Source organism: Rattus norvegicus, chromosome 2 (assembly GCF_021556685.1).
Source record: "Rattus norvegicus strain SHRSP/BbbUtx chromosome 2, alternate assembly SHRSP_T2T, whole genome shotgun sequence".
NCBI lineage: Eukaryota > Metazoa > Chordata > Mammalia > Rodentia > Muridae > Rattus > Rattus norvegicus.
Window position 1 is genome coordinate 269,123 of NC_141535.1, and position 23,175 is coordinate 292,297.

A 23,175-nucleotide genomic window follows, 5' to 3' on the forward strand; every position below is an offset into this window, starting at 1 on the left:
AACTTTTGAAATGACATTATAATATAATGTATATGTATCCAACTTTTCTAAATTTGTGTGCATGTGTATCCCATTTTTAAGAGTATTAAGTTTTTTCTTAATGTTTTCTAGCTGTATTAATACAATCATAAGATTTTCTTTTTAAGTAAAATAACTTATGCATTATTTTACTAACATAAGTCTTAATTTTATAGCTCAAATATTATTTTCTATTGCATACATAGATGAATTTTAGTTGTTAACATTGGGTTGATCAATTAGTTCCTTGTTTATTAAATTGTGAATTTATACTTTTGTGTTGAAACTAACTTTTGTAAAGTTTGCATACATAATTTTCATATTTATTCAGTGGATATCATGTGATTCATAAAATTCTTTCTCTTCAAATAACTACAACGTAGATTTTGATTAGTTTAATGAACAAAGACTATTAAATGCACCTGTAGAAATTATTGAATTGAATATTGATTTGAATAACTCTAGATAATAATTTGATATTAAATACTGAGTAGGAGTGTGGGACTGCATTTTAACTATCTGAATTATGCTGTTTCTAGGTTATGTTAAATGACTTTTTTTATAGATATGTACAGCATTAACATGACGTATATTCAAATCATTGTTCTTTATCCTTCATTTTCTTTTTGACTTTTTTGAGTTTTTCATATTTAAAAGCAGTTTTAAGTATTTGCTTCATGCATCTGTACATGTGTGTACAAATGAGTACAGGTACTTGCAAAATGTAGGAGAGGGTACCCAATTTCCAGAGCTCAATTGACAAGTAGTAATGACCCACCAAGTATAGATACTGGACACTGAACTTAGGTTCTCTATGAAGGAAAACCCATGAGCCTTTTCTATAGGTTCTAATTTTAATTTTTGTTAAGGGTTTAGTTCTGTGTACCTTTCTTATTCACGAAAAAGACTTTGTCGAATTTGATACAAACAATTTTGTGTAAATATTCATCTTTAATTAATTGGGATTCAAAAATTTGGACTATATTTCCTATTGATTTTAGTAAGATGATATCATACTGATATATACTATCACAAAATCCTGCATGAAGTCACCATGACTGAAAATAGGAATAGAGAAGGCTTAAAAAATTGTACTTCATTAAAGGTTGACATGTCCACGATTCCTCTCATTAAAGTAAGCTCATATGTGGGAAAAGATACTTCAAATCAATCAGTTGAGGATTTGCATTATTCTTATACTATCAACTCAGCTCATTTACATTCTACCACTGTGAGCAAATTCCCTCCCCAGGTGACTGCCATGTGGTTATTATCATTGTCTTTTTGAATTTTGCTGTACATATGGCCAGTTTGAAAATTTTGAAACTTAATGAGGCTTGAATGGACTAAGAAAGAATCACCAGTGTTTCATTTGCTCAGTCCTTTTTTTTTTTTCCTTTGCAACACCTCAAATTGCCTTTATTTCAGTATGCATCCACATTTCAACATTTAGTGGTCCTGAGCAGAGTGGGGAGCTTGTCAATGAGCCAGGAGCCAGGCCCACCTATCTGCAAAGGATCTGTGAACATGGTGACACAGAGCTCCTCTGGGTCCCTGCCCAGGGTCTGAGGAGCAACAATGAAACCCGAGTTGGCAGAGTCAGGGCCTCATGTCAGACTCCACTCCCGACCCGATGGGTGATCAGAGTGACTGAGAGCCCTGTTCAAACCTCTTCATCGTGTAAAAACAAAGCAATTATGGGAAAAGGAACCAACTCAGAACCATGTGCCTCCACATGGCCTTTCTCTAGGCATATATCCAAGGACCCTGAGCGGTGGCCCGTCTGAGTCGCCCTGTGACTGCTCTGTTCACCTCTAGACCTGAGCTCAAAGCTCAAGAGCTGATGGTGGTGGCAGGGCCGCAGACCCAGCGCTCCCTTCCCAGGCTGGTGGCAGGTGAACAAGTGTGGTCCAGAGCTAAGGGAGGGAGGCCAGGCTTTTTCAACCTCTTCTGATGGCTTCTGGCCACAGCAAGTGTTGGGTGATGATGGGCAACAAGGGACTTGAGGAGGGGAATGCAGCACCCCTTGATAAAGGTGGGGAGACTGGAAGCTTTGAATTCCTCACCCGAGGCCAATTTCAGGGGAGGGGAGGTTACAATCTAAGCTTTGACCAAGGGTGGGAGTGGAGGAGTGGGGACCATGGCTTGGATGGAGCAATCACTTAAGACTTAAGAAAGCATGGGTACAGCCAGAGCACCCCAAGCCTAGTGGTGGTCAGTCCCACAGCTGCTACCTGAAACCTCCCCATCTATTCTAAGGGCCACCACACAGCTGTGGCAGAGGGCGGGGCGGGCAAAGGCATACCCAGGCCAAGTGCCAGCAGCAGGTGATTGTGTGAGACGTGTCTGTCCACAGTTGCATTAGCTGTGCCCACCACTCCCAAAGGAAACCGATTTCAACACACCTTATTGATCCCATAAGTTCAACCAGGCAGACAGCAGTTATACTCGACAGATGATGTTACACAGCATTACTTAGGTATTTAAAATTGACAAGAAGTTAGTATCAGAGCAGTGTCTCAGGATGAAGTCTAAGTGGGGCTTCCTCTCCAGTACTTTGAGGTCTACAGATGGATCTAGAAAATTCACTACTGTGGAAAATGAAGACTTGGGTTGGATGGGGAAGGGAGGCCGGGGCCTTGGTGACTAATGGCTGTAACACTGTCCTTCTGGTGGCTGTGGCAGCTTCATGTTCTCTTTTGACATCATCAAGCGCCAAGTTCCTGCAGGATGACTTTGATGCTGTGGGAATTCTGTCACTTTGCCAGCACTGCCATGGCTCGTGGATCCACCACTCCATTGGAACTGCTCACGCCGTTCATATTGACTCTTGTTACAAATCTCACAGACTGGGATGCTTCTGGATACTAGAGTGGCCCACACTCTATCTTAAGGCTGCATATTCGGTTTTCATAAATTGTTCGTGGAGGCCCAATTATCATGCCTGTCCATCATGTGAGTGTCATGTCCTCATCGTCCTCCAGACCCTAGCTAACTGTGCTGTCGCCTACTCCTTTCTGGCCTTCTTCCAGCTCTTCCAACAGTCAGAAATCTCGAAGGACTTTTACTCCCGAGCCTGGGGTGGCTGCCATCTTGCATCGCTATCGCTCGAAGTCAGTCCTTCCTTTCTTCCTCTACCCCTAGGTCCCTAGCTCCTTCTCTCTCTCTCTCTCTCTCTCTCTCTCTCTCTCTCTCTCTCTCTCTCTCTCTCTCTCTCTCTTTTTACCACAGGGTCTCATAAACCCCAGACTTGCCTGAAGCTCACTCTATATCCAGTGATGACCTTGAATGTCTGATATTCACCAATAAATTATAGATACGAACAACCATCCCTGATCTTGTACAATTTTGGAATTCATCCAAGGGTGTCCTCAATACTTGCATGTAGCTTGTCAAATGAGCAACTTACCAAATCTCTTCCTGTTTCTTCCTTGTTCCCTTAGTTCCTTCATTCGTTCCTTCCTTCCTTCTTTCCTTCCTTCCTTTGTTCATTCCTTCCTTCGTTCCTTCCTTCCATGCTTTCTTTCTTCTCTTCTTTTATTTTCCTTCTGTTCTTTCTGTTCATGCATTTTGTTTTCATTTTGATTTTGAAGTTAAAAGCTATTACTCAAGTTTTCACTTCTTGAAACCAGAAAGCATGAGCTGTAGAGCATTTAGACTTTCATATGTAGAAATCATTGTGTACCTATAGCAAAAACTATATACATTAAAGTTGACAGAAGCATTATTGTCTCAAAGTACTGGCTCTGTTCTTCAATTATTGTTAGAAACTTTTATTATTATTAATAGTCTACATAATCTAATATGTATACTATGAACATCTGCATTTTGAAAGTGACAAAGGGGTATAAATTACATTTTCAATGCAGTAACACAGAAACAAGCATTTTTCTAATATTCTCATTCTAGAGTTAATATTTTATCTATCATGCAAATGTATTTTAGAGAAATTCATTAAGGATTCTCCTCTTGCTTAATTGTAGGTGACATTATCAAAACTTCTGAGAAAAAAGAAATTCCAATGTGATTGTATTTAATATCTTAAAGTTGAAATTGGTACAAAAAACAACACTAGGATGAATTTTCTTGTAACTTCTGATTTCATTGAATAGGCATGAGATTAGACATGGCTTGTGTCATTCTTAGAAGTTCTTACAAGAAAGTAACAGGAGAATTCTTTTGGAGCTTCCATAATTCGTGTCATTATTTGAAGAAGATGCTTATCAGTTTTATCTGAGGTTACTGTCTAGGTGAGGTGTTTCCAGGATGTTTTCATCTTATTACAAGAAGTCACAGAGAGCAAGGTGACAAAGAAACTTTATTCAAAAGCAAAGTGAGAAACACTGGTATTCAGTGTAGCTTTAATTTGTGGACCTCTCGAGAAGGAGGAATTGTTTACTCAGAGTTCAGTGTGGATATTTCTGTTTTGATTGGCTTTTTTTTGATTAGGCAAGCCTTAATTAACTGTGAACATCAGTTACCATGATGCATTTGATTTAATCAAATGCATATTCATTATCACTAGGTATATGACATTAAACAGGATGTTTCCCTTGAAAGTTGTTCCAGAGGATTCAATACGACTTACTGAGTATATATTCTAAACTGTCTCAGGCCAGTTGAAACAGATTTCTCCCTCCATTATGTGGATATGCTCTTGAATACTTTTGAATGGAAGTCGATCATGAAAGAGAAGTTTATAAACAATTTATGTGCAGGGAGTCTTAGTCCATTGTTTGATATATATACAGCTTCATGCAGGTGAGATGAGGTGAGCAACTTCATTGTTAGGTAAACTTCTGGAAGGTAGATTTTTATGCAGCCTAAGTCAAGTGAAGTCCCAGGTTGAAGTGCTTTTCCCATACCTATATGCCTCATTCAAGGAATTTTAGTGCTTTTGCTTCTATCGTTACTTAGGCTACAGTACACCTCACTGTTTCTTTGATGTTTGCTCAGACTCAGCTCAGTCAGTGACTGCATCTCAGTAGCTGCTGGACTTATTTGGCTCTTGTTCTTTGTCTTCCAATTTAATGGTGACTTCTTCAAGGATCAATTTGGTCACTCTATGAATATTAATATAACTAGTCATAAGCCCTTATCAAATGATATCCAAGTCTCCTATGCTGACATAAAATGGAATTGTCACTCCAGAGGCTTGCTGAGCTTCAATATGAACTTCTAACTTCATGATGAGTAAATAACCTTCATCAATTGCTTATAAGAAATTCATTTAAATTTTGACAATTATGTTGGGCCAGCAAGAGGAAAAAGGACTTGCAGAACAAGCTTAACACCCTCACTTTAAACATAGGAATCCATAGATAATGACCCATTACAGAAAATGGCCATCTGGCCTATAAACATGCTGTGGAATCAGAAGACCTACGTGAACACACACATATGCAACACACACACACACACACACACACACACACACACACACACACCCCAAAAATAATAAACTAATGTTTTTTTAAATTTTCTAATATTAATATGTCATGCCCTTTCTTTATTCTGACAACTGATTTATTTTACATATGTGGATTCATGGTTCACAAAATAGTATTCATGATCAATGGCAATTATAAAGGTCAAGTGGACATATCCATGAGTTCAAGGTTATAACTTTTTAATTTAATATTCCTCAGTACATGACCACCAAGAATTAGTGTGTGTGATATGGTGTGTGTGTGTGTGTGTATGTGTGTCTGTCTGTCTGTCTGTCTATGTATTTCATGCCTATGTGTTCAAGCAGAAGACAGAGAAAGTAAATAGTATCCTCTTTTATAACTTTCTACACAATTTTCTCAATTCAAAGCCTTTCACTTATACTGATGCTATCTTGCTGTGCACAAGCTCCAGAAATGCTTTCCCTGTCATCATAGCACTGGGGTTATACCTGTATACAACCGTGACTGTTTTAAAGTGTGGGCACAGAAATTTGAATTCTCTTCTTTCTGCAGCAAATTCTTTCCCACACTAGGTTATCTCTTATCATCACTTCTGAGTAATTCTGAAGACTGCTGTTTTCACTCTCTGCAAACTTGGTAAATTATATTTACAGTCAGGATTTGGAATTTCTAAGGTCTATAATAAAACCTACCCCATGTCGACTAAGAGCTTTTAGAATGTGGCCATTGCTATTTACTTTTCATAATTTCAAATGTCTCCTCCTAAACAGAAATCAATGTGTTTTGATAATCATAATCTAGAATGTTTCCAACTGATTTAAAATGTTACTTCAAATTGTTAATTCATTTCTTTTTTTTGTATCATGACATGATTTGGGCTTCTGGAAATAGTAAGTTCAAGCAGAAATAAAAGTTTAGGCACACTGTATCTAGACAGCTAAGGCTTAAGCAGCCAACAAGCATTTCTCTAACTGACATGTTTACAAAGGTGTCCTGTGAAAAAATAAACTAAAAAGTCAGAAATTTTGCTAGTTCAACACTCTGGGTACAAGTAGTTGAAATGACTGATCTTCTCTGTCAGACTGAGTATTTCCTCCCGATGCACTGCAGTATCAGCAATCAATGTTGTCTCTTTTCTCTTGATCCATCTAATTCCAGATACCTGGTCTAACTGAAGCGGTGATTTGAAATATTGCTGAATTCACTGGCCATTTCAGTATAGAAAGAACTGGAAATGATATCTAAAAGGAGAAGACCAAACTGAGCAAAGCTACTCTAGCTAATGCTGCAAGGTAACATGGTGATCAACATAGTTGGATGTTGATACAAGGATGTAATTACAAAATATTAATTTTAAATTAATAGGCTAAATAACAGTTTTGTGCTACAACAAATAAAAGCAGTTTTTCAAAAAACAAAACAAAATAAACAAACAAAAAGCAAAAACAGGGTATGTTGCAAAATAAAGCAGGTGAGCCCAGGTGTTTCTTGCCCTCTTGTTAAGAGCAGAAGAATAAATAATACTCTGTTAGTACTCAGTGGCTTCTGGGATTTTCTTAAGATTCACATCACCACAGAGAACTACAAACAAATAAGAAACCTCTTAAGTTATTGAGAATCAAATCCCAAGCTCCATGCATTTTTCATGTAAATAAAATAAACTATTTATCAACTTTAAAATGGAGATAGGATCTAGTATGCACCCTCCTCCCCCCCACACGCCCCCCCCATTACCACAGTCCTGTGGGTGTTACTCAGTGTGACAGCTCCAAGGACTATGTGTCGTGAGAGCTATGTGTCCTGAGGACTTGATGCTGTTATGCTGTTATGGAGTTCTGCTCTGTTCACTGCCAGCATGTTCCTCATAATCTAAGAATTATGGGAAAACTTCAAGGTGCCTCAAATCACTCACTGGCCAACATCTCTGGCACTAACAATTTATTTCTTATGCACATTTTTGCCCTCAGCTTCCTGATGAGATTTATTAAGAATTGCTCTTGAGTAGATACTCATTCTGAGGATTTTAAGTAGATATGACTGATTTTTATATAAGTGGTTAGATCTGTGAGTCGTTTAAGAATACTTTTTAAGGATAAATAATGAAATAATTACTCCTGTCTTTGTCTAGAAGAAACTAAAACAATTGCAATTTAATGATGCTTGAAAGATTTGGCTGGGATATATAAGTGATGGAACAAAGAATAAAGCACAAGGGTTAGGGCATCCATCAACCATGTGTATCTGTTAAGGCTTGTGTATTATGGGCTGGAACACTGTTCCTTCTACCATCAACTCTGTGTGTGTTTGTGTGTGTGTGTGTGTGTGTGTGTGTGTGTGTGTGTGTGTGAATTTTCTCTCTTCCCTGGTCTTTCTCACTGACACCAAGGAGTTAAGAGTTCATAGGTTTTTCGCTGATCAGAGAGAGTGCCAACCCCCCAGTAACTTAAGCTTTGCTCCCTCAGAAAATTGTCTGTTGAGTAACATCTCTAGTTCATCTTTGAGCGCCGAGTGTGGGCCATGCACCTCCACTGCCGTGGACTGAGAGGCAACACCAGAGTGTTTCTCTTCACTGGGCTAGCTGACTTGTTCCACAGTGCAGCAGAGTGCATGAGTCTCTCCACAAGCAGAGTGAGCTACTCTATGTGAGATTCATGTAAATGCAAGGATACACGGTCCTCACTGGAGGGCAAACTAGACAAGCACATGTAGAAAGGATGTGGAAGAATAGTTGGAGAAATCAGAGACCAGGACACAAGATAGTGAAAGAGAAATCTCTGAGAGTCAGTCTGTGACTAATAGAATTTAAACTGTTGCTCCTGCAGAATGAAAAGTAAAGTTGCTAACAGGGAAGAAAACATCTGCATCCTGAGAATCCAGGAAGGGTTTGTAAAAGGCCCCAAACATGTGGAGAGATTAAATAGCTCTAAACAGAATCATCAAAGAGATGATTCAGGAAACAGCACACAAAGGAAGTCACACATGGATCAAATGCTCTGGTTACATTGACCTAATTTCTTAATATAAGGAACAAAAAATCAGTTTCCAAAAAACACGAAAGATGCTACATCTAACAATACAAGTCAATATTAGACCTAATTTTTATAGAGCTAATGTGTAGAAGTCAAAGATACTAACTTCTAAAATGACTCTTAGTACATTTAATTTTTGTGCAATGTCTAATAATGACTCAGAGAATGTGATATTGGAAAAAAGTAGAAGAAAGGCATTGGAAAAGCAGTTTTAGGCACAGGTTTGGCTGAAATTTAATAAAAGACAATCTAGTCATTTTGTATCTAGCAAATACTTTTACAGGCTTCAAATGGGTCAAAGACCTTAAGTACAAAAATGAATGTCATAAAGTTAAAACAAGAATATAGTATCAAAGTATTATGACCACTTTTTTAAAGGAAAGGAGTATTTCATTTTGTCACTTTTCAATAGCAAGTGGAACTTAAACATTTCCTCTAATATTTGACTTCTGGTGGCCCATCCAAAAGAAATGAAGAAGATATCGATTATAAAAGGATGTTAAATATTTTAAAAATCCAGTGGCTACTAAGATGCAGCTAATTAAGTAAGCAAAGAAAATATTCTGCTGCAAAACCATGCTTGCCCAGCCAGTGATGGAAAGCAAGACAAAAGAAGATTAGTTTCCTGCTACTTTCAAAGAACAAGCACCTTCCCAGGTCAAAATCTAGATGCAGACTATTAAAACAAGCAGCTGACTTGGAGTCTACCCACCAGACTGAGCAACAAAGGAACTTAGAAACACCAACAAACATGCACAACAGTTTTTTTCCCTCATTTTGACAGATGTTCACTAAGTATTTTCTTAGTGTTCAGCATGGGACACGTACTGTGTACTTCCTTCAGTTACATATCCCTTGCTTTCTAGAACTTAAATTTTTATATATTTAATAATACAAAGAAGGAAATTCAGAAAGAAAAAGCAACCTGGTACACAAGTATGCTTAAGAAACAGACCACAAACAATAAAACAAAGACTCAACAAGCTCAGGAAGTTATCCTAAGATCTACTGACACAAATCACTAATATCAAAATTTTCTGAAAACATTTAACAGCTAATAAGAGCCCTAGAATACTTGAAAAACTAATACACATATAAAATATTAATGTGTGTCTACAATCACCCTTCCTGGTGCACCGTGTAAGGAGATGATGGCAACTAAGAAAGACTAATTCCAGAAAAGAAATCCAGATGGCCAGATTCTGTTTTGCCTCAACAGGGTCGTTTCTAAAATAACCATTGTTTTTTTTAAATCTGACAAAACAGTAAACAGAAGTAACTGGGACAAAACCAAAATCTAGATCCTTTCCACTGTGGTATATGTCTTTCTTCTCGTTAATGTGTTCTTAAAACAATGATGTTTTTTAGTATTTATGGTTTTACAATTTATTCTACAAGGAAACAAATGGGAAAGACTTGCCAATTTCTTTGGAACTGTAATGCAGGGTATTAAAACAAGTGAAGATCTTGTGATTGTAAAGAGACTAATTTTCCAAGACAGTTATGGAAATATTTTTTCTAAGAAACCAGCTCACTCAAATGAGGCATTTAGACTCTTGTTACAATAATGGTTGTGTCATTCCTTGAGTCGGGGTTCCCTGCTCTGTAGCCTTCCCTTGAAAGTTCGGTTCTCTTGGTGTCATCTCCTGAAAGCCGAGGTTAGGTACCATGGTGTCTGCTTTTAAGTTCTAAAAAATACTGAAGAAAATAAACATCAGTGTCTGCACGGTGACATAAGCCACATCGCTAATAGCTCATCTAGTTAATGTGAAAAAATCATGCTTTCACTCCCAACCTAAGTTGGGAGGTGAACATCATCCTCCAGTTCCAGAAACCAAAACTATACACTGGTCATTGCTCAGATTTAGATTTTGTTTGGATTCATGTTGGCATTTGTAGAAGTTTGGACCTGGTTCTTCTTCTCAGCCCCATGCTCCCAGAAATAAGACGGAGACTCAAAATATATTAACAAATACCTTGGCCATAGAGCTAGACTATTCTCTGACAAATTCTAACCCACTTATTCAAATCTACATACCGCCATGTGGCTCATTACCTGTGCTCAGGAACCACGAGTCTGTCTGGTCACATTTTCCAGGGCAAATATCTCCGACCTGGCTCTGTCCCAGAATTCTTTCTGCCTCCCGGATGTCCCACCTTCTATTCTACCCTTTCCTATAGGCCATAATTTTTTTTAACTGAAAGGTAATATATCCATACAAATACACAAGATACTCTCTCTACAGTCACTAACATTCTTAAAGCCTTCAAAGAGTTAATTATTCCAATTCTACTTTTACTTCTAATGCACTAACACCAACACCAACCAGAGGCCATCCATGGGAGGACTATTGCTTTAAAGAACTTATGTGCACCTGCTTTTCCTTTCAGTTTAATAATGCCACTCCAGCTGGGGGTTAGCATGAGGATGAAAAGGTGTTCTATGTAGACCAGGCTGGCCGGGAACTCATAGAGTTTCACCTGCTAGGATTAAAAGCTTGGAGACCAAACATGGCTTTGATGAACTGACTCAATCTAACAGCTGCAGAGTCAGTTTTCTGTGGCCTTTGATTTCTTACAAAGAAAAACAGGCCACTCGGATACCAGGTTCAGATTGTAGGAGAAGAAAATGAGACAAAAAACTATAATCAGAATTTTGTAATTCTGGTATAAGCAGGTATAAATAGGTTTAGAGAGCAAGGGGCTCAGAACAAAGAAAACATAACACACAAAGCTCTCCTGCCTCACTGCATAAGCCAGACAAAAGAACAGTAGACCAGAAGGTAGGTGTCCCTAGCCTAAAATCAATTCCTTTACATTCAAAAAATCCCTTTCAGAGCTGAGTCAAAACTACCTAGTTATAGGTACTATACCTAGGTATAGGTATAGTTACTTCCCAACTAAAGCCTTGTTGGGAATCTAGAATTTTCTAGTATTTTCACATAAGAGAAAAACTGACTTTCAAACAAAACTGCAAATGTAGCTATCTTGTCCAGAAATAAAAAGAAAAATGCTAAATAAATGCTTCTAATACTAGTAAGTAGTACACACAGAAACCTGAAATTTCATTTGCAAAACAGACTGCCCAGTTGACTCAACTCAATGATACAGAATTATCCAAAACCCAGAAGTTAGTATGTTTACCTACATTAAGGGAGGAGTTATTTGAACAGAAGAGAAAGTCTGAAGACACAGTATAGCAGAAAATTCCCCTTAATGAGCAATAAAAAGATATAGAAAATATCCAGAAACTCTCATCTATGTGAGATAACAGAGTCCTCAATTTAACATACACTTCTCTGTATATTTCAACATACACTAAAGCAGTAGTATTCTAATTTCTCAATACCTGTGATAATAAGGGGTAGCCAATTTGAACAAATGAATAAATTTAATTGAGAAAGAACAAAATACTTTCCAAAGAATATTTTGTTATCATTTCAGATACACACACACAGACACACACACAGACACAGACACATACACACACACATACACACTCTCTCTTATGTATCAATTTTTTTAAACAAACAAGAATACAGATCTTTAAGATCTGTTATACTTCTTACACCCAGGAGACAAAGAAGAAAACAGTATCAACATGCCTTCCAGAGCTCTGATGTCTGGGTGCCCTCAATACTAACATATTGCCTAAACGGGAAAAAAAAGAGCATTCAAACTAATTCTTCTCATTAAAAACATATTTAGTCCATTTTAAAAAAATCACATTTAAGAATAATGTTAACATAATATACAATATATTATGGACTGTATGCCAACTTATAGATGAATTTCCATTTCTTCAGTTTTCTGATAGAATGTTAAATCACTTCTAACAATACCATAGCATTATTTCCTGTTCTACATTCTAACCTTCTTCCTTTAAGATTATAACTTTATAAGATAAATCTTATTATACAATTTAGTTATGTGTAGTTTCACCTATTTAGCTTTGATAAACTCCATTCTGCACGACTCTACAAACTTTATTTAATGAAACAATTACAATGGCTACTACTAGCCAATGTTGTTGATAAGTAATAAAACACAAGAGGATTACAAGGAGTTAGATTAATTCTCACAACACTATAGGGAACAAATACTATCACCCACAACTTTTATATTAGTAATATAAGTTCAACAGCTGGTGAGTGCCCAAATTGGAATTTATTTCCAGTCAGTCTGATTTCCAAGCTCTTAAATTATCATACTTGTTGTTATTAAAATCTCTTTGTAATAAAGTACCCACCACACCCATCAAAATAGAGCACACAAAACTAACACAGTTCCACTTGGTGAGATTTAATGGGAGAACAAGACAAGGGAAAGGGGCGAGAGAAAGAAGAGAAAAGAATGAAGAGAAGAGAGAGCATGAGGGCAGAAGAAGTCTGCCTTTCATTTGGAATATGACATAACTACTCCCACGTGGCGTTGGTATTTGGACCAAAGGAATACTGGGAAAGTAGGGCTGTTTCCATGTCAACAGTTACCAAATAGTGTTGCTGCTCAAGGCAATTCCTGATACCAACAATACTGCTCTTATAATTCGACATATTTCAAAAAGAAGTTCACAAAAAAACCAAAGTCTATATATACAGGGAATTTTTCTTTCTTCATTAGCTGTTACTAGTTCTGCCACATGACTATTATATTTATGCAGATGAAAGTAAATATTATCTCATAAGGAAAATTACTGACTTAGAATAACCAGAGATTGTTAATAAGGATTATTATAACCCAACTATCAGGATAACAATTCTTTATAATAATATTACTTCTAATAATCCCCCTGGTGTTCCAAAATATGATATACAGGTCCTAAAACTGCCACCCATTTCTACTTGTCTCAAACTCTGGCCAAATCTTTCATGCACTGTGACAGCCAATTCTGTGAAAAACTGACACATAAAAGGCCAGTGAAAGATGAACAGAGACTGGAAACATTTAAAAAAAGTCTATTCAGTCCCAAATCAAAGGATACCTGCCTGTTAAAGTAAAGGACAGAGGAAGCAGTGAAGATCCAGGTAAATATATTTAAAATGCAAATTATACCAGCCCTCAACAAACACCGAGAAGTAAAAAAAAAAGATCTAAGTATTAAAAGAAAAAACAAAACAAACAAACAAAAAAACCCAAAAGCCCCAAACCACTCTTTCTCTTCAACAAGGAGGCCAAGTAGCAGATGCCAACATGCAGATCTTCATGAAGACCCTAATGGGCAAGACCATTACTCGTGAGATTGAGCCCAGTGACACCATCAATAATGATCCAAGAAAAGTAAGGCATCCCACCGACCAGCAGAGTGGATATTCGCTGGCAAACAGTTGGAGGATGGCCACACCCTGTCCAACTACAACATCCAGAAAGAGTTCAACTTGTACCTGGTGCTGTGTCTGCACAGTGGCATCATCGATTCATCCCTTTGTCACCTTGTCCAGAATTACAATTGTGACAAGATGATCTGCCACATTGCGACTCATGCCTGCACACAGTGTAGTCTACTGCTACAAGAAGTTCAGCCACTCCAACAACCTGAGCACCAAAGAAGAAGGTCAAATAAAGCTGGGGCCATACCTGGCCTGTGACCCTGTGACCAAATAAAATCCATTGACTGGGGAAAAAAAAGAGAGAGAGAGAATGCAAGAAAGAAAGAAAAATATCAAGCTGGTCACAGGACTTAAACCGTAGCATTCAGAGACAGAGGGCAGGCACATCTTTGTAAGTTTGAAGGCAGCCTGGTCTACAAAGTGAGTTCCAGGACAGCCAGGGATATACAGAAAACCCTGACTCAAAAACAAAACAAAATTCTGACAATTAGATTTCCTGTGTAAAACCATTATGACTCTTTAGCATATCCAACAAAAATTCATGTATTGGTGGCAAGAAAATACACTGTTAACTATGAATACTCTATGCTGGTACAGCACACCAGACCAACCCACATTTGGAAAACAGATGTGTAAGAAATATAGTAAGACACACATTTAAACAACTAACATTATTGGATTTTGTACTAAAAACTGAGATCTTACGAGTAAATTGTAGATAGAAAAGGTGGGACTGGAGGCTCAGGAGGGGGTGGCAGGTAGAAGGAGAAAAAGAATGAAGGAATGGGAGAGAAGGAAGCCACTATGCACCAGAATAATGTGGCTGGGAGAAACCGGAAGTAATAAGGAGTCTTAGAATTGGGAAATAAGTTAGTATTGTATTAGATATACCCAATCTATGCATATAACTTATAATTAAAATATTTGGATTGTGTGTCTTTTACATGGGCTGGTAGGGTTGGAAATTTTAGTAACAAATTGACAAACCCATGTCTGGCTGAGAACCGAAGTAACCCGATACAGAAATCCACCCCCATCCACTGAATATTAACAACTAGGGCTTCACTCTAAAGCTGCTTCAGGGTAGAAATTAAGCATGAGTCTAAAGGGTGTACAGGGAGCTAACTGAGATGCTCCCTGCCCAAGCCCCAAGCAAACCTAGGCAACCAGAGGTAGCACACCAGCCCTGAGCTGGGACACAAGGTGGTGACAATGACACAACATAGTTGGGGTTCCCTGAGTCTCAGAGAAAAAAAAGAAGGACAAGAAGTCAAGATTGCCTGAGATGAGGCCTTCACAACTGAAAATTAGCAACTGAAAACACAGCAGGTATCTTTCCAAAGCTTTCTCACAGATAACAATGGGCTGGTCTAGGCATCTCTCTCCCAAGTCAACCTTCCCATGCACACTTTGATTTCCAACATCCCTCCACTTCTAAACAGGGCACAGGACACAGGCAGCAAGACCAGCTCTCTCAACTGCTTACACTGCAGGCTGTGTAAGATCAATACACAGGCTGAAGGCTATACAGGACAGTCAAAAGACCTAAAGGGCTCAAAACAAAAAAGCCAAGGGTCTTTTTACAGTCAGCCCCTCACTACTAGTGAAAGAACCTGAAAGGACCTTAATGTCCTAAAACAAACACCAGAAGGAAACAAAGATAAAAGAAACTTTAGACCAAATATAAGAATTGAAATAGTACCACTGCACTCTTTTCCTCCTTCGCTTTTTACCACATAAGGTGCTATAGAGAATTGAGGAGTTTCTTTTTTTTTTTTTTTTTTTTGGTTCTTTTTTTCGGAGCTGGGGATCGAACCCAGGGCCTTGCACTTCCTAGGCAAGCGCTCTGCCACTGAGCTAAATACCCAACCCCTGAATTGAGGAGTTTCTTAAGCAGTGAATATAAAAAGCAGTGATTTTGTTTTTAACATTTTAGCTTCTCAGAGTATATATGACCAAAGTCTAAAAAATTAAATTTGCCAAGGTATGTTGATGTGAAAGATCTCACGCAGAGAGACCCTTACTCAAGTCTTGGGAAATCACGGACCCCAGACACAGAGAGACCATTTTGGATGTAATAAACAAAGGCGAGGTTTATTATGGAGACCTATTCACTCAGGAGACAGAGGTGTCGACCTGGAGAGGCTGGGAGAAAGAGTATTTAAAGGCAGAGGCTGTGAGCACCAGGGGATGGGGGGATGTCAAAGGGGAATGTACCACAAGTTACAGGATTGTTTTATGGTTCTAGGAGATAAGGGGACGCCAAAAGGTTTTATGGCCCCCTGGTTCCTGGAACAGAGCTACTAAATCAGGAGAACGGTTGGGTAAAAGTTTGTCAAAATTGATGAAGCATCTGTATTTGAAACACCTCTGGTTAGCCTTGGGCTGTCCGGTTTCCTGGAATGCTCTCTGCAGGACACAATGGCTGAAAAGCACAAGTAGGGGCTTATCAGGGTCTGGAGGACATCTGGTTAAAGTATGACTCTGAGTAAGCTGGGGGGATGTCTTTGGATGGTTTATGGGTCAGTCATTGATAGCCTGAGCTGGTTCTTGTATTCCTTTTCTTCATCTTTATGGCCTGCTATTCCTGGCGGCAGGGCTTAGCCCAGAGTCTGTGGCTTTTGGGGCTTACTCTTTTAATTTTATATTTTTAAACCTTAAATTCGTATAATTTTCCTTTCAGAAGAAAATTTTTGCATTTTCTATAGGCTAACTCTAAAAGGTGTACCAGGATCCACTCTGACATAACACTTTACCACCAAAACTTGTAAGTATATACAGTAAGATCTGCTCTCGTTAAGCAAATATCTTGATTGATTAGTACTTAACTTTAACTCAATGAATAAATAAAATAGTTAGATTCAGTCATGACAGAGACAACAACAGTACAATTAATACAGTAATGAAAATGTAGCTTTACCTTGTGTCTATATAACAAGGAACAATAGTAAGGACTAAAGAGGGCTAACATTGCACATACCTTAAGAGGCATGGACCTGGGCAGGAGAGATAGCTAAGTGGATAAGAGGTCCTGAGTTCAATTCCCAACAACCACATGGTGGCTCACAACCATCTGTAATGGGATCTGATGACCTATCATGATGTGTCTGAAGAAAGCTACAGTGTACTCATGTTAATAAATAAATAAATTAATTAATTAATTAGCCATGGACCCAGAGAAACAAGGTGAATTCATCTAAACCAGTATGAAGACAACCAGGCAATCAAGCACAGTGGTATATGAAGATATCTCAAATGACAAATATGTATCAGTCAACTGCATGGGTTCAAAAAATGACACTGACATACATATTGACAGCAATTTGCGGTCAATTGGGGACAAACATACACAACTATGACCATCAAGAAGACTCAAAATTAAGAAAAATTTGGGTAGTAATACTCAATAAAGAAAGACAAGTGCTAAAATGATCAGAAAGGAATAAATCTAGATTGGGTAAATGAAAACTCGAAAGAAATTATTTGGTGTAAAAAAAAGGAAAATAAAATTAATTAAATAAATAAATAATTGGGGGCCAGAAATAGATGGAACAATCTCACTGGGCAAAAAAAAGTAGGTGAATAGGTGTCTTACAGTTTTATTGCTGTGAAGAGACACTGTTACTGAGTCAACTTTGATAAGGAAAACTGACATTGGGCTGGCTTACACTCTCAGAAGTTTAGTCCGTTATCGCCATGGTGGGAAGCACAGCAGCATTTAGGGAGGCATCGTGCTGGATAAGGAGCTGAGAGTTCTACATCTTCATCTGAAGGCAGGAGCAGGAGACTGTGTCAACACTGGTCATAGCTTGAATATAAAGACCTCACAGCCCACTTTCCCAGAGACCCACTTCCTCCAACATGGCCACACATACTCCAACAAGGCCCCACCTCCTAATAGTGCCACTCCTTATACGACAAGCATTCAAGCATATGAGCCTCTGGTGGTCATTCCTATTCAAATCATCACAGCAGATGAGTCTTCACACAGGGAGTTCATAGCTAAAACTATATAAAAATTAAAATTTCCAACCCACAAGACAAACTACTCATTCATTCCAGAGACTAGACCCAGGAAGAGTAGATAGAGCTGGCAGAAGGGGCAACCAATACAAAGGAGTAACTCGGTGATACCCTTTGTAGACTGACAATTATGGCCCTTTCCTGACCTTCTTTGACAAATCTAAAAATGTTCTCTGCTATGTATGTACCCTTTCTCAAGCAAGAAAAAACAGATCTTTCTCTAGGAAAATACAAGCATGCACCCCAAAGGACCTCAGGGCCATCCCTAATCCTGAGTTCCTGCATGAAGACCCTGAGAAAGGAAGTGAAGCCTGGGATACTTGTACAGACTCCAAGGTGTTGGAAGCGCCAAAGCTGTGATTTCTGCCAGGGAGAGTTGCTTACATGGGATAGAACCAGCCTGGAAGAGATATATTTTACAGGCAGAAAGATGGAGGGATGGTGCCATCTAAGCCTCTGATATCAGATATTAAGCTAGAGCACTGGTTCTCAACCTTCCTAATGCTGTGACCCTTCAATACAATTCCTTATGTTGTGGTGAACCCAACCATAAAATTATCTTTGTTCCTTCTTCATAACTGTAATTTTGCTACTGTCATGAATCATAATGTAAATATATGTTTACAGATGGACTTAGGGAGCCCCTGTAAATGGGCCATGACCCACAGGTGGGAAGTCTGACCTAGGGGACTTGATGTTTACATGCTGCCTTATCAGTCTTTCTTGGTCCAGCGTTTTCTGAATATGCCCCCATTCCTCCTTTTAGGAAATAGTAATATATATCTTTTCCATTTTATGTTGAAATTAATTCACTTTTCAAATTCACAGGGTTTTATCGAGACTGTGGGAGACCATGGGGATATCTGAAGTAGGATTAAATATACTTCATATTATAACCATGGCCTTTGGAGCCTGGGAGGGAAATGTGGTGGTTTGAATGAGAATATCTCCCATAGGCTCAAATGTCTGAACCCTGGTGGTGACTTTACAGGCTATACCTTGCTAGGGGCTAGCTCTGAGGCTAGTATATATTGACTAGCCTCAATTCCTGTTCACTCTCTCTGCTTCATATTTGGGGTTTAACATGTGATCTCTCAGCGCCCTGCCATGATGGTCTCATGGAAGCCCAACCAAAATAAACTCTTCCATAAACTGACTTGGTCATGGTATTTCATTATAGCCACAGAAAAGCAAATAAGTCTGACTATAAGTAATTGAAGTTTAAAACAAAATTTTCTTAATCTTAAAAAGTTCATGATAAAATTGGGCACAAAACCAGTAAAAAGCACTCAACATCTCTAACCATTAATATAGATAGCAATTCCTCTAAATATTGCAGTGTCCCATCCTCCTGCTTAACAGAACAAACCGGTTCCTCCAGCTTCTGGAACAAGGCAGCCAGGTGCTCATCCTACAACCAAGAAAAGACATTCCAATAAACAGTAGGTACAACTCCCTGCCACAAAAATAACTTTAAAGTCCCAGCACACTTACAAATAAAATTTCATGGTTTTTTACACTATTTTGATTAGTTTGCTTTTTTTTCTCCATCTTTATTAACTTGGGTATTTCTTATTTACATTTCAATTGTTAGTCCCTTTCCTGGTTTCCAGAACAAAATCCCCCTAACCCCTCCCCCTCACCTTTTATATGGGTGTTCCCCTCCCCATCCTCCCCCCAACAATCACATTCACTGGGGATTCAGCCTTGGCAGGACCAAGGGCTTCCCCTTCCACTGGTGCTCTCACTAGACTATTCATTGCTATCTATGCAGTTGGAGCACAGGGTCAGTCCATGTATACTCTTTGGGTACTGGCTTAGTCCCTGGAAGCTCTGGTTGGTTGACACTGTTGTTCATATTGGATATCAAGCCCGTTCAAGCTTTTTAAGTCCTTTCTAAGATTCCTTCAATGGGGGTCCCATTCTCAGTTCAGTGGTTTGCTGCTGGCATTCGCCTATGTATTTGCTGTATTCTGGGTGTGTCTCTCAGGAGAGATCTACATCCAGTTCCTGTCAGCATGCACTTCTTTGCTTCATCCATCTTATCTAGTTTGGTGGCTTTAAATGTATGGGCCACATGTGGGGCAGGCTCTGAATGGGTGTTTCTTCAGTTTCTATTCTCAACTTTGCCTCCCTATTTCCTCCCAAGGGTTATCTTGTGCCCCTTTTAAGAAGGAGTGAAGCATTCATATTTTGCTCATCCTTCTTGGGTTTCATGTGTTCTGTTCATCTAGGGTAATTCAAACATTTGGGTTAATATCCACTTATCAATGAGTGCATACCTTGTGCGTTTTTCTGTGATTGGCTTACCTCACTCAGGATGATATTTTTGAGTTCCATTCATTTGCCTATGAATTTCATAAAGTCATTGTTTTTGATAGCTGTGTAGTATTCCATTGTGTAGATGTACCACATTTTTTTGTATCCATTCCTCTGTTGAAGGGCATCTGGGTTCTTTCCAGCTTCTGGCTATTATAAATGAGGCTGCTTTAAACAGAGTGGAGCAAGTATCTTTGTTATGTGTTAGGGTATCTTTTGGGTATCTGCCCAAGAGAGGTATAGCTGGGTCCTAAGGTAGTTCAATGTCCAATTTTCTGAGGAACCTCCAGACTGATTTCCAGAATTGTTATACCAGTCTGTAATCCCACCAACAATGGAGGAGTGTTCCTCTTTCTCCACATCCTCACCAGCATCTGCTGTCACCTGAGTTTTTGATCTTAGCCAGTCACTGGTGTGAGGTGGAATCTCAGGGTTGTTTTGATTTCATTTCCCTTATGACTAAAGATGTTGAACATTTCTTTAGGTGTTTCTCAGCCATTCAGCATTCCTCAGCTGTGAATTCTTTGTTTAGCTCTGAGCCCTATTTTTTATTATGGTTATTTGTCTCCCTGCAGTCTAATTTCATGAGTTCTTTGTATACTTTGGATATAAGCCCTCTATTGGATGTAGAATTAGTAAAGATCTTTTCCCAATCTGTTGGTTGCCATTTTGTCCTTACAACTGTGTCCTTCGCCTTACAGAAGCTTTGCAGATTTATGAGATCCCATTTGTCGATTCTTGATCTTAGAGTATAAGCTATTGGTGTTTTGTTAAGGAAATTTTCTCCAGTGCCTATGTGTTCGAGGTTTTTCCCCACTTCTTCTTCTATAAGTTTGAGTGTATCTGGTTTGATGTGGAGGTCCTTGATCCTCTTGGACTTAACCTTTGTACAGTGTGATAAGAATGGATAGATCTGCATTCTTCTACATGCTTACCTCCATTTGAATCAGCACCATTTTCTGAAAATGCTATCTTTTTTCCTTGGCTCCTTTGTCAAAACTTAAGTGACCATAGGTGTGTGGGATCATTTCTGGGTCTTCAATTCTATTCCACTGGTCTATCTGTCTGTCTCTATACCAATACCATACAGTTTTTATCACTATTGCTCTGTAATACTGCTTGAGTTCAGGGATAGTGATTTCCCCGGAAGTCTTTTTATTGTTGAGGATAGTTTTAGCTACCCTGGGCTTTTTTGTTATTCCGGACGAATTTGCAAGTTGTTCTGTCTAACTCTATGAAGAATTGGCTTGGAATTTTGATGGGGATTGCATTGAATCTGAAGCAATCATTAAAAGTCTCCCAACGAAAAAGAGCCCAGGTCCAGATTGGTTCAATGCAGAATTCTATCAGACCTTCATAGAAGACCTCATATCAATACTATCCAGACTATTTCATGAAATTGAAACAGGTGGAGCACTACCGAATTTCTTCTCAGAAGCCACAATTACTCTTATACCTAAACCATACAAAGACCCAACAAAGAAAGAGAACTTCAGACCAATTTCCCTTATGAATATCAACAAAAAATACTCAATAAAATTCTTGCAAACCGAATCCAGGAGCATATCAAAACAATCATCCATCATCATCAAGTAGGCTTCATTCCATCGATTCAGGGATGGTTTAACACTCGGAAAACCATCGACGTAATCCACTATATAAACAAACTGAAAGATAAAAACCACATGATCATTTCAGTAGAGGCTGAGAAAGACTTTGACAAAATACAACACCCCTTCGTGATAAAGTTCCTGGAAAGAACAGGAATTCAAGGCCCATAACTAAAGATAGTAAAAGCCATATACAGCAAACCAGTAGCTAGTATTAAACTAAATGGAGAGCAACTTTAAGCAATCCCACTAAAATCGGGAACTAGACAAGGCTGCCCACTCTCTCCCTACTTATTCAATATAGTTCTTGATGTTCTAGCCAGAGCAATCAGACAACAAAAGGAGATCAAACGGATACAGATTGGAAAGGAAGAAGTCAAAATATCACGATTTGGAATCTATATGATTGTATACTTAAGTGATCCCAAACGTTCCACCAGAGAACTACTAAAGCTGATAAACACCTTCAGCAAAGTGGCTGGGTATAAAATTAACTCAAAGAAATCAGTAGCCTTCCTCTACACAAAAGAAAAACAAGCAGAGAAAGAAACTAGGGAAATGACACCCTTCATAATAGTCCCAAATAATATAAAATACCTCAGTGTGACTTTAACCAACCAAGAGAAAGACCTGGATGATAAGAACTTCAAGCCTCTGAAGAAAGAAATTGAAGAAAATCTCAGAAGATGGAAAGATCTCCCAAGTTCATGGATTGGCAAGATTAATATAGTAAAGATTAGTTTGCCTTTAAAGTGAAGCTATAGGTGACAACTAGTGGTATACTTTGTCCAAACTGCAAACAACTTACTTTTACTGATTAGTAAATTTTTTTATATTCTTTGTATTTTTCAAAAATTAGAAACATAAAAAGAAAATGGTTTGCTATATACAGATGATTAACTAATAACACTTTGTACTAGATACTTATATGTTTTTCCTAATTCTCATTATTACTAGCAATGCTGAGCTAAACACAAATATATTAAATTGTTCTGTGCAAGAATATCTACTTCCTCTGAACAAAATTTTTGAGAGTAAAATTAACTTTATGAAAATGTATTCTACCTGAAGCCATATTGTAAACTAAAATGAACAAAAATTATCTGGATATGTAAATACCTTTATTCATTAAAACACAGCCTTTTTCCCAGCCATGATTTTCAGATTTCGTCCTCCAACAACACCTCCTCATGGTACGCAGAGATTCTGTATGGAGAGAAAAAAAAGTCAGTTTTATACCATAACCTACTCTTCATTGATATTTTATCAAGGGAAACGGGAAAGTTGAAAACTCAAATGTCCAATTAACGAAAGACAAAAGTATAATCCCAAGTAAACCTTATCAAAATGTGTTATTTTCAGGTTGCTTTATCAGTTCAGTCTGTCCAGAGAACATCCTCCCTACACTTTTAGTCTCATATTTAAACACTTTCCAACT

General features: G+C 38.3%; 2 pseudogenes; one reads left to right on the top strand and one right to left on the bottom strand.

Annotated features, from left to right (window-relative positions):
- Window positions 1–23,175, top strand: part of LOC148006609 (uncharacterized) — a 2,902,548-nt pseudogene that overhangs the window by 219,847 nt on the left and 2,659,526 nt on the right.
- Window positions 2,605–3,110, bottom strand: LOC147995880 (ubiquitin-conjugating enzyme E2 variant 1 pseudogene; annotated as a pseudogene).